Below are 13,785 nucleotides of genomic sequence, written 5' to 3' on the forward strand. Positions count from 1 at the left end.
TAGATGATCTCTAAAGATCCCTTCCAACCCCCACCATTCTATGATTCTATAAAAAGCATACTTGGATATAGTAATACCCAAGACATAGAGGCAGTTACCACCCTGTGGATAAAATTTCTAAGGAAGTTAACTATGAAAAATATTGAAAGGCCAGTCTCTCTCTAGAGACTTCACAGGGCTTGACTTCTGTTGTTTTCTCTCATGCATTTTTCATTTACATCAGTGAGAAACTGAATGGAAATATACCTCAGACCTACAACTGCAAAGAATTCCATTCAACTTGCATAGAATTGTTAGTAAGAGAGTCTATAATAACGTACACAGAGAATTAAAGTTTAAAAACTGGAATACTCCAAAAGAGGGACAAAGACAAAACAACAGCCAAAATCTACAATAAATATTTGAGAGATTCAGACTCCTGTTAGGAAGCAAGTTTTTAGCAATGAGAGACTACTAAGCCATTGCCTCTGAAATGTCAGAAAATCTAGAAGCTTAAAAGAATATAAAAATCAACCATTCAGTTTCAACAGTATTCAGCACTCTATTTGACTCTATATGGATGATAACTTATGCTTCATATCCTTTATGGAACTGATCTCACACTCTCCTAAATCTTTCTCCAGTTAAAATAGATAAAAAAAAAAAAAGGGGAACTATATGTACTTTCAGATAGGTAAATCCCACTGATTGGGAAGTTTGATTTGGAAGCATATCTACTAAAAGCTCTTCTAACATCAAATTACCAACTTTGATCAGTTATTATTTTGAAGAGTAGACAGTAGACATTACTTTATACTTGAGTTACAGTGTATTTATTTTTTTGGCAAACACTACTTTTCTGACAGCCGTTACTGAAATTCTTCAGTTCTCTGTCTGCTTTTGGTCCTAACCGAACATTACTCAATGTAGACAAACAATACTTTAAAGAGGTGATTTATCCCTCCAAATCTAGAGGCTTTGGTACTAGGAATCTTCAAGGACAGACAGGCCTAATTGAGCATAGGTGGAGTTACAAAATGAGTAATGTACCAACAGGGATTGTACTCCTTAAACTTGACTAGTAATTAAATACAAGTGCATGTCAGCTTTTTGCTGAAGTTTGTGAGATAATAGTCACAGCTCTAGTTTTGTTGACTCGTCCCTGATATTATTCTGCTTTACAGTACTGAAAAAGCAAGCATGATGGAGTCACCTAATTGCAAACTAGATGTCTTATATTGTTAACATAAATTTTCTGAAGCATGCAAACTTCTTGCCTTTATAGAGAAATATACTTGTATAAATTTATCTCTGACAAGACCTCATATGAGTATCTACTAAAAGAAATTTATTTCCCTAATATGATTCCATGATCTGATAGAAATTTACCCTACTTCTGTAATTTATTCTCAATAGACTTTTGCAGATAGCTTGTCAAATAGTGTACATGTGAGAAGACTATTTACTTATGTCATATTTAAATATCTATAGGTGTTAATGAGTTAGACAATATAATGAGTGTTAGCAGAGACATATCAAAGATAAAATACACACCTATTTTTTTCATTTCTATTACAGTAATAAGCAAAATTATTAATTCCTAGAGTGCCTGAGTAATGCAGAAATAAATTAAATAAATCACCAAGGTTAATCGTGAAGATACTTCTTAAGCTGTATTTCGACTGACCTTCATGATGCAACTGGCAGTGCTGTAGAATATCCAATGTCAGCTACAGAACTGGATGAGTAGTTGACTGCATATGTTGGATGAAATTTTCAAATGTGCATAATTAAGATGGGAATAAAACACTTGCGTTCATATTTACTCACATACCAGACCATGTCTGACATTTGGATCATATATTTCACCTCTCAAACATGGATTTTGATGCCTTCAGTTAGGCATCAAGATACCAAATATATTTTCTGTATGGTTTTTTTGTATTTTTCTTCTAGAATGTATTTTCTTTCATGCACTCGGGTCTCTAACTAACAAAGAAGTTGTAACAATTTGACTTACTGAGTTGCTATCAAGAATGGGAGTATCTCTAGCAAATGCTGGTACTTCTCATTACAATGCCATTATCATCTTCGAAGAACTCATCTGACTTTCCAAAGAAAAGATGATTGTTGTAATTGAATTTAATCCAAAAGTGCATATCTGTTTCATGACTTGAGAAGAGAGAGTAAAGTACAAAACCATTCCAGACATAAAACAATCTAAACAAAGAGGTCGGTGAGAATTATGCATACCTATAATTTTATTTTTCTCTCTGTGCCTTTCACTTTTTTGTAACAGCCATTCAAACAAATATGGAAAAATATTCTAGTAAAATGTGCTGTATAAAGTATCTGTAGCTTTTACAACAAAAAAATAACCAAAATTTATGAATTGAATTAAACACATTAAAACACTGACTGATTCCAAGAACAATCCCTTTACTTATTCTTCTCTAAGTAAAAAAATAGAAACCACTGTTAAAATTCATGAAGCACCCTGAGGTTATTGTGAGGCCAGAAATCTCTGAAGAGAATATTTCTTCATCCCTTGAAGAACAGCCACCTGAAAAAAAAGCACTGTCTGATTCTGAAAATGACTTTCTGCCAAAGATATATGCAGAAATACTTCTCTACTTACCTGTAAGGTAACAGGCAGGAAGAACTGATGTCTTTTATTTTTCAAAAGCCATCAAGTACGGGGAGCCTTAGATGACCTATCACTTCAGAGAGTGAGACACAATTTACCTTCCAGAGCTGGAAAGATGTGGATGCTAAGACTATCTCCTGTTCCGTTCTGCACCACCCCACCCCCCACTCCCATTTTTCTTTGCATCAGTAAACTTTGGCTGATGGAGTTTTTTCTTTTACTTCCTTGATTTAGTATCCAAAACAGAAGGGAAAAAAAAAAGAAACTAAACAAAACATTATCAGGCCAGGAAAAGAGACCTCATACTCTTGTCTACACTGAATAGTCTTCTCTGTAATAATAATAGTCTTCCCCCAGTGAGAGGAAAGGAAGCTGATAATGTCAAACAAGGTGTCATAGAATCACATAGAATCCCAAAATCTTAAGGGTTGGAAGGGACCTCCAAAGATCATCTAGTTCAAACTCCCTGCCAGAGCATGACCACCTAGAATAGGATCAGGACAAATTAGAGCCTCAGCATCATTCATTGCACTAATAACTATAAATGAAGACTTCATCATGGCACATTTTATTGATGTGTTAGTATATCTGTGCACTGCTTACCCCTGAAATCACAGGGTAAGACATTCCAACACAAATTCCAGCTTGCACATATTGCAATTAGGAAATGGTGACACATCTTTACACAAATAAGACTTACAAGACACTTCCTACATGTAAAGAAGCAGCAGCTCATAACAGTACATTTCATGGGTTCTCAAGTGTTCAGATATGATGCTGGTCTTTGTCAAAATGATGAAAGCAGAGACTAATAATTGCCACAGGTTACTGGTCTGTGTGTTGATATACGTGTCTCTCCAGGGAGAACTTATTGCGTCCTTTTAATAATTAAAGGAGGCTTCCAAGAAAGATAGGTAAGGCCTGCAGCAATAAGGGAAGGGGTAATGGTTTTAAAATAAAACAGGGTAGATTAAGACTTGATATAAGGAAGAAATTTTTTACAAGGAGCACAGTGAAACTCTGGAACAGGTTGCCCAGAGAGGTGGTAAGTATCCCATACCTGGAAACGTTCAAGGTCAGATTGGACAGGGCTTTGAGCAACCCGCTCTCCTGATTGCAGAGATGTTGGACTAGATGACCTTTAAAAGTCCTTTCCAATGCAAATCATGATCCATGATTTATTTTAAATTTTAAAATACAAAGATTTTAACATTCAAAAATATTTTTTAATACTGTCTATATGTTTGTAAGGTAGCAAAAGACTGGCAGGTTTTGTAGTAATGAGAAGTCATTACCTCATCTTCAGTTCTTCCAACCTGAATTCCACTGGAAATCTAACACTGGTAAAGAAAAACACAGCCATCATTCAGTTTTTTGTTGTCTAAATTATGGACGAGAGAGCTTCTGCGTAATGGCATTCATTTTTAAGTCTCTTTTTCATAATGGTGGTCACAGTAACTAAAAGTGGCAAAAAAGAAATCCTCAATTCAAGATTTTTTCTGTTAACTGGCTCTAATCGTGTCTTTTTTAAGAATTAATTCAAGTTTGAATTTACATTAAGTATGTCATAATATATTTTATGGAGATAACTAAATAAGACACTCTAACTAGAATTTCTTTTCTCCTACAGAAATGATAAATATGCTTATTTGTAAGATAGAAATGCATAAGTCTATGATTATGAAACCTTCCTCTGCTCTTTAATTGGCAATGCATCTATTTTACTTAAGATCTTCTGGAAGAAACAAGAAACTCTTGCAAGTGATACTTGGTAATGGAAAATAAGAACAAAAATTCCTCTATTATGTGACAAAAACAGCTTCAATATAATGATCCTTTAAGGTAATTAGGCAGTTGAAGCTTATTACTTGTGAAAAGAAGTTGAGAAATCTGAATTTATTGAATCCAGAAACAATGAAGGTGAAGCTTTAATTGCTGTCTTCATCTACTTAAAGGTGTGTGGCAGAAAAGACCGAGTCAGTCTCTTCTCAGTGGTATTCACTAAAATATCTACCTTCCCTTTTCTTGACATTTAAAAGATACCACTTTTTTTTTATCTCTGATTTTTTAATAGACTGTAATCAGAAGGTCCCAGCAAAAATTGTCACATAAAGAGCATCTTTAGAAGAAAAGAATGCATTTTTAAGACCTAAATAATACCTGTACTACTATATTTCTAGAACATGGGAAGGTATTTTGTTAAGAAATACCACACAGAGCAAAGCACACTGAGTTATGTCTTTTGTGTTTTATTTGGTCTATGCTCTATACAGACTGTAAGCTGTTCTGAATCATATCAATTAATGCATCATTGGATTTTCAAATAATTTTTCACAAATTGAAAACAGCACCATTTTACTTCTTATCACAGTCTAACTTCTTCATCAGTATCTATATACAATTTTCAAAACCAAGAAAAAATAACTAAATTATCAGGCCTTTATCTTTACTAATCAACAAATAAGATCACTAAAAGCCTTCTCAAAAGTAATAAAATTTCTATATAAGAACAAGAATCCCAATCAACTTACCACAAAATTCCTAGGTTAAATATTTCATCCATAAACTTCTGCAAGGTTTTTTAACACAGTCAATGGTATATAATTTGAGGGAGTACTTGATATCATGAGCAGGTACAATCTAATTCTATCTCATGATTCTGTAACTATATCCCCTATGCCTTGTCAGTCTCATCCAAGTTAAGCCCCAGTCATGTGTGGCCTTTTTTGGCAAGAACTTAAAACTTGGCTTGATTAGATCATTTACTGTCCGCTTGTTTAAACCCACTTTCTAGTAATTTCTGTTGCAGTAACCGGTTCTTTGCTTTCTTGCAGATGTTTAATGGCTCTTCGTATAGCTGCTATTAGCTCTATTGCCTTTAGTATAGGTAATGGCAATCTCTGTTCATTGTCACTGTGCAAATACCTATACTGCAGTAAATGTCACCTCAATATGAGCTCTTTCAGATCCTTCTGCATGAACAATTACAAATAAATATAATTTTTTACCAAGTGGACCAAAGTCAAATTACAGGGTAATTAGTCGACTCTACCAGTGCACATAGCAACCATAATTTTTGCATCATATCTCATAATGACCTCATGGCTCAAAGGGATACTCACAGGTTGTGAAATTTTTGTACTTCTCAGCATTTTATTTGGATTGATATATACATTATATATTTCAAACAGTTCTTCAACTGAGAGGAAAAATACTGCTACAGCTAAAGAATACAAGAGATAAATAGATCTTGAAAGAAAAATGAAACCGAAAAAAAACCCAACCATTATGGGAAAAAATACAAGGCTTCATCAAGTTAGCCAGTGACTTTGCACGGAACTTAAATTATTTAGAACATTCAAGATGCTGTTTTGCTGCTATTTTTTTCGTTTTATATGTTTCTCATTTTCAGGATTCCATATTGTTTGGCTAAGCAAGGATAAGGACAGCTAGTAGCTGCACAATTCATTGTGAATGAAGCAGTACCATAGGTAACTGACACTAAGCTTAGATCAGTCACTTTGAAAAGGCTCACTAAAACACCTCTGTTAGAGCTGAAAGAAGCAGGAGAACATTACTGAGGAAGTTATAAGAAACATGTTCCCAACACCTTACCTGGTTTAGAAATCATAAAGTGTATTAAGGCCATACAGACTGACCACACCTTGTTGAATAGTGTGACACTCTACTGTCAAGTTTGTTGATATGCTTTGCCTTTGGTTTTTAATAGTCTTATATTATATTAACTAGATACCAAGAATATACAATGTAGAAGAAAGACTAATCAAATTCATACTACTACTTGGATTCTATTTAAAGCAATTCCATATTCATTCTGTGGGCTGATTAGCTTTATCTTTTTGGTTTTATATTTTTGCTAAAAATAGGAGTGAGAGGTATCAGGAAAATGATTTGGGGAGAAGAAAAACCACACCACCTTCTCCCCTAAACTTTAGGATATATGATTCAGCTCAGATAAATGTCTGTAAAAGCCACCAGTGTCCCCTGATTCAGTGAATCCATCTCTACCTTCTCCTGGTCCCTTCCCTTGTCATCTAGTAATCCCTTCTGACCTTTATTTAAAAACTCCATCTTGAACTGCTAAAATAATTTCCATTTACCAGAAAAATAGTTCAACTTTGAGTATTGCATTTGTGTTTTCTTTCAGTATCTGTTTGTAGTTTAGATAAAATTGTGTATTTGAACCTAAAGCACTTTTAAAAATGCAAGCCATTCTTGTGTTAGGTTTTGAGATGTACTGTCTGGAGGACTGGACTCTGTACATGAGTTCCTCACTGGAAGCACTCTTTTAAAGTAATGACAGCAGCTGTCCTCACATACTGTTTTTGCTGTTTCTGTAGCTATCCATTCTCCAGGCTCTCTTCTTATAAAAACCACGTAAGTATTGGAGAATAACTCTCAGGGAGTGTTCTGAATTTTTCTGAGGTGACCATGGTGAGTCCTAATAAATCCAAACTAATTTGATCCGAAAGAAAAAAAAAAAAAAATCAGTTTCGAGTGCAAATATGGTTTAATTTTGTTTTTCTCAAGTGAATATTCTGGCACACAAAGATGTGCAGAATTATATTCTGTAATACACATTTTAGAGCAATCCTTTTATAGCTGATTCTCATAATTATCAATGCTCCACAAGTCTTATGCCACTGCATAATTTAAAGGAAAATGCAGTGAACACTTCAAGCAGTGCAGCAGGGAAAGGACTTCCAAAAGCTGAGATGTGACATATCCAGTTGTACATTAGTATTTTTCTTCGGCAACTGAGGTGGCCGCATTCTAAACTAACTGTAAATATTTTAGTATTCAGTTCTGTGTCCACTATCATAAGGAAGGCACTGAGGAAATTAAGCAAAGAACTCCACTTGCGATGCGTAATCTAAAGAAAAATCTGCTATGCAAACACTTGATGCACACTTTTCAAAGTGCTTATAAAATCAGTAAAAAAAACTGTAGTCATTTTGTATCTAGAGAAATTGAAAGGAGAAAGTTAGACTGTACATGGTCTTTCTTTTCACACTCCTAGATCTGTTAGTTCAGGGGTTCTCATCCTTTTGACAGCAAAGTCGCAACTGAAAAAATTACTAGGTGAATGTAGGTCTCCCTAGTCCCTGAGCCTTCCTCTCACATCTACCAATCTTTCCTGAGTCTAGCCAAGCCTTAAGATTTCTGTTATACTTTCCTTGACTTCTGCCGTCTTCCTGCCACTGCATGAATGCCGCCTCTTCTTTTTGCTCCCAGTTTTGGCCACGCTGGTGGTGACAGCAGAATAATTAGCCCATCAAAATGTTTCTGATTGTGTCCATGATTGTTTTGACACTTCTGCACTAAAGCAGGACAGTGGTGCAGGGGCCCTGACACGAGAACAGCACAGATGCAGCAACAATCCATGCAGCTCATTTCTTGGTGTTCCTGAAGTGAAGGATCTACTTAGCAGAAATCACTTTATTAGATCACAGGGTCTTCTTTCATGGTCTTTCATATTTATGCAGAGAGAGTAGCTGTGCAATAAGCTGTGCAAAGTAGGCAGTACGCCTTCTAGTGAAATATCTGATACATGTGAAAACAATGATTTCTCTCCAGTTGGTTCAACGGGGAAACAAAATTCATTCATTAAATACACTAGAATTTGACAACAGTATGCCACTCAAAATATATTGTGAGATGATGAGCTTTTTAGTGGACTTCTAATACAGTTCAGCTTGCAATATAATTATTTTCCTCTAGGAAGACTATAGCTTTTAATACAAGGTATTTAAGAATTTGAGAATAAAAACATAGAGATATTTCCTTTTGCTGCTTGCATATTATAAAATGCTGGTTTACAAAGAAGTACTTGACCATGTGATGCAAATGAGAAATGTAATTGGTGGAGCTATACAAGTCTATGTAACATTCAAAAACTAAGTTGTGCAATTCAGAAAATATCAATAGCTTCCAAAACAAATGTTTTTAACCTATTAAGTGATAGGTATTTAAAACTCCAAATGCTACCTGCTGCTCCCACAAGGTACTGCATGTAAGACTATACACTGAGTTTATGCAACATATAATCTATTTTTGCTGCTTGCCTGGATAAAATAGAAAATGCCATATATTGTACAGAACTCTGTATGATCAATATCAGCTAATCCACTACTATAATATTGCAGAAGATGAAAAAGCAGTAGCAACTATATAATTCTTCCCACTCGCCAGCCTGTTTCAGATGAGTGTTATCTATCTTTTCAAGGTATCTGGCAACTAAATCAAAGTGCACATGGAATAGTCTGGTGGGTGACTTATCTGCTTTAGTGCTTTTTACTTGGTGGGGAAAAAACAAACTGTTTTATGTTTAGCTCCAGGGTTCAACGGGAAAGGTAAAAAGTGACTGAGAAGGATAATGAGTGCTACCTACTGGATTGGAGAGGGCACCTGTTCAGAATTTGTGGACAAGTCAGCAGAGAAGGGTGAAATAATAAAATGGATGATTTTGTGACAACAGTGGGAGGCAAATCCATTTTATTGAGAAGCAAAATTGGGCACACTGAGCCATCCACGCTGAGAAGGGAGCACAGATGGCTTATTGACATATTTATCAGCCAGTCCAGTGACAGAGTAGTAACTTCTATGCAACAATGAGATTTACATTTCTGAAAAACATTTCACTGATGATCTATTTAACTTTTATCAAATGCACCCACAAAAAAAGCACATACAAATCTCACTTCCTTCAGTTAGCAAGGCTGAAGGCAGATGATGACCTGTAAGCCACTAGAAGGACTCTGCTAAATACTGAAATATTAATTGAAAACTCCCACCATCACTGTAAATATTAGTGTCATTCCTAGGATTTTTCTGTATAAGGAATAGAAGAATATTTGACAGGCAGAAGTTTTTTCATTATTCCAGCTCTTTGCAATACAAAAGGAACAGAATAAAGTCATAAATGTCATCCCAACTTGGATGAATTAGTAAAGAAATACTGTTGTGGGTTGTTTTTTTTACAAAACCAGGTAAGATAGTGCTGGTAAAATTGATCAAAAGGCTCAATAGTGCTTTTAATGATATAACAGAAAGCACACTAGTTTAAAATATCCATTTTAATTGTTTGCTCTTATATAACACCTTCTCATCATCAGTGCTGAAGATTCTTCACTATGGAGCTTGAGTACACATTGAAAAAATGGAGGAAAATCAGCTTTCTTGAAGAGAACATCTCCAGGGTAAGTTGTAGGTAATGTGAAACTGGTGATTATGCAAACTGATTTCTTTTTCATACCTAGTCAAGCTGTCAAACAATTTTGCACTGGAATGTTGAAGAGAGCAACATAACAGAAAATTGAAACAAGAGAAGAATAGCAAAGAGCTCTGCTGTATTGCAGCACCTTGCTGATCAGTTCATACTCAGTCTTTGTTCTGATAGAGAATTCCAGTCCATATTTTCAGTAATCCTGGTGATCCACAGACATTTACAAAATCACATGGCCTTTGGACAGGATGTATACTTTTACTTTGCATGTTGAAGGACTAATTTGCAAGATACTAGTTTTTTCTCTTATTTCCAGATTCTTCAGAACTAATAACTTCTTTTGGTCATGTTTACTCTGCATTTGAACATCTTTCCATAGGTTATTGGTTACAAATGTTCAAAACTCTATTATACTGCATAAATATTAAATGTCAGTAGTTTACTGTTTCTCAACTGAATGAATGTTTGAAGCAGCTAAAACATCAGCTTTTAAAAATTAAAATATACTTCAAATATTCCTCCATGTAGGATTAACATTCAATTTCTACAAATATTTCTGCCAGTGAAATCTGTTGTTTAAATGTCTGTATAAACCAAAGTTTAATAAAGCAAGATCAGCTTAAATTAGCTTGTTTTATACAGTCTAACAAGATTTACAGAATGTACAATTAAAAAAAAAATTCACCTTTGTCTGTTTGATGTAGCTTCTGATACCAGCAGTGAGATGTTAACATATATGCTAAAAGAATAATGAACTTCAGGATATGTACTACATGGAAACAATACTTTTCAGTAAGAGTAAGGAAAGATATTTCAGTTATAAGCAATGTATTTGTCATTGCTGATCAAAACAAGAGAATACGTATGATAAAATTGGCTGTATGTTAAAGCAGCAAATGCATGATGCAAGGAAAATAGATTTCTTATTTTAATAAAGCAAAATATACTGCATCTTTCACTGAGCATCTTTATAGACCTCATTCTTCCAGGAACCTTGAAAGTTTCCCTACCAGAAACAACCCTGTCCAAAGATAGGAAAGAAACTGTTTCCAGCATATAGGCCTCTAGGATTCTTCAAGATAAAAAATGTTGTCAACATTGTGTCTCTACTAAGAAAGGCATCATGCTCTTAGTGAGTGGATGTACAGCAGCTAAAGCATGTGTGAGAAATCTTTGGGATACCACCAATCCTCAGAATAAATTAATCAATTCTAATCAGTTTTCACAATATATTTGCCAGGAGACTAGATAAATCCAAGGATTAGTTATGGACACATATGTCTTCTACAACATAACATCAAATGCAACTGAAGTTGGAAGTTTTTATTGAACTGATAGTTGGATAATCTTAGACTGATTTCTGGGCAGCAAGTACAGTAAATGAATTCTTATCCAAGACAGAAACTGAATCTTTTCACCAAAGACAGCACAGCATCTATAGTCTGAAAAAAGCATAGCTAATCAGAAGTACTCTGTTCACCTGAATGTGAATGAGGATTATCATTACCCAGCAGTGACTATACCGTTCAAAACAAGTGTAATCATAATAACCTTATTCTTCCATTCCTACAGACACCATGACAAAACATTGGTGATGAATAAAATATGGGGCATGTTCACACAATCTGCCACAAGTTGAGGCAATATAGAGTACTCTGCTCTCTTCCTTTTCTTAGCCCACTATCTGGGGGAATGTATGGCACCTTTGTTAAAAAAATTGCATCTTACAAGCAGGAATCAAGTGCTAAAAGAAATGAAAAGTAGCCTTAGGACTAGAGGGTACTCCCAAGTTCGTAAAGTCTGCTTTCATGGGGAATTACATCATGCAATGTTTTTCATGAGGCAATGAGATACTACTTTAAAGAGGTTAGGGCTTTTCACCACTACTCTGTTGGGAAGCTGTTTCAAACCCTCATCACTCTGTTAAACTTGTGAAGCATAATCATAGCTATTTTATGTTTAGTGTGTCTAGTACTAAGACTTGTAATTTCACTACCTCCTTTCCTCCCTGGAACAACACTTTGAAGAAAGCCTTTATATTTCCTCTAACATTGTGGCAGGCATTTTAAAGTAGTCATTTAGTTTTCTTAACTAAATGTTTGATGTTAGCTTGTCACAGGAATTAATTTTCTATGAACATAAAGCCCTGGATGTTAGTCTAACTCTCCACATAAATTAGGATTTTGTCCGTTCATGTTAACCACACTATGACTCTTCTCTGTAAGGCATTTCTCTCTCCAGGCAAATTATATGTGCAGAGGATATTAGTCTGTAAGCTAGAATCAGCTTTCTTGGTATTTTAGTTAATATGATGGATCAATTTGCAGGATTTTTAAGACTAATTTAACAGTTACTTCAAAAGCACCTGGTTATACTAACCTCAAGACATTCTGATCCACTTTCTGCCGCTCTCCCAATACAACATAGTTCTACTGTGATGCAAAGCTGTCATTAAGTGTTACTGTAACATCTCATTCTATAATATAGGTCACATTTCAGTGAAGACTAAACCAGCTCATATTAAAATAGGTAGGTGCTCAAGCATGCCAAAGGCAAAGACCAGGCCCTCTGTTTCTGACAATATACAACTGATGAGAAGCTTTTTAATTTTCTCCTTTTTTTTTCAAATAAATAGATACAGCTTATCAACTACCTAATTGAGTCTTTCTTTTGATTGGATTCCTGCTTATACAAGTTATTAACTTTTTCTGAAATTTACTCTTTAAATGTGAAACTGTGGCTGTGAGGAGATTAAGTATATAGGTTTGGAGTTACATATCACAGGTAAATCTTGTTTATAGAACTGTATAAAACTTAAACAGTACCTAAGTCTTGCCATAATTTTTCATGTGGTGTAAATTTAATCCTAAGGAAAAAAAATCATCTCAACAGCAGTGCTTGCAGAGAGGAAGGGAACAATTCTTTGACAGTATACAACACTGACACAAAAGGGTCCAGTTTCAGTTTGGAACCTCTTGACATACATTAGGAGTATTAACTGTAAATCATGATAGTTACAATATTGTTAGTGTCTTAGAATAACACCAGTTACTCTTGTTACTTTCAAATCAAAAAGATTTTTTTTTTTAGTGGTTTTCAACCGCAGAACCAAATTGCATACCTAGATCCAGGGAACTACTAAGCGAACAGGATTTCTTGTAACAGGGTAACATTCAGCTAGACCTACAGTACACATTGTGTGACCAGAGATACAAGTTAACAAGGCAGTAACACCTTCATAATATAAATAATTTTTAGTAAAAATCTAATACAGTTTAAAAGAGATACAACTCATGGAATGTGACAGGCTCATGCAACACAGTCCAATTATACTGTCTGTGTACTCTATTAAAAATATGCAAGAAGTAATGGAACACTCCTGAAACATTTCTTGTATTAAAGGCCTATAGCTCTTGGTTTTATTATTTTTATTAATAATTCTGGTGCAAATTCTGTGGTATTGTATAGCAATTCCTGGAAAAATCTCATTTAAAAATCCCATTTATGTAAACCAGCAGCTGATGACATTACTGAAGTTACAATATAGAAAGATTTGTTTTCTTACGTCTAATACTCTGCAAAAGTTGAGCTCAAATAAACAACAACTATCTTGAAGAGAAAAAGAGATTATCAATCCAAAGGTGCAGGAACAGAGAAAAATGGGGAAAGGAGAATATAAACTATGTATAAATGAGCTCCAAATGTTCTTCAGCCCCTGGTAAATATTTACTGCATGTTACGAACATAGGTAAAACACTTTGAACAGAAGCTTTGCAATCTATCAACCTTCTCAACTCCCATATTCTACTAATAACTCTAAGTCATTTACTGTAGCTGGGACAAGGTTTCCAGTCCTCTCATTGTGGGATGAATGTAGCCAGAACAGTACTAATGGAACTGTACATTCTGCCAC

The sequence above is a fragment of the Colius striatus genome, chromosome 2 (assembly GCF_028858725.1).
Source record: "Colius striatus isolate bColStr4 chromosome 2, bColStr4.1.hap1, whole genome shotgun sequence".
Lineage (NCBI taxonomy): Eukaryota > Metazoa > Chordata > Aves > Coliiformes > Coliidae > Colius > Colius striatus.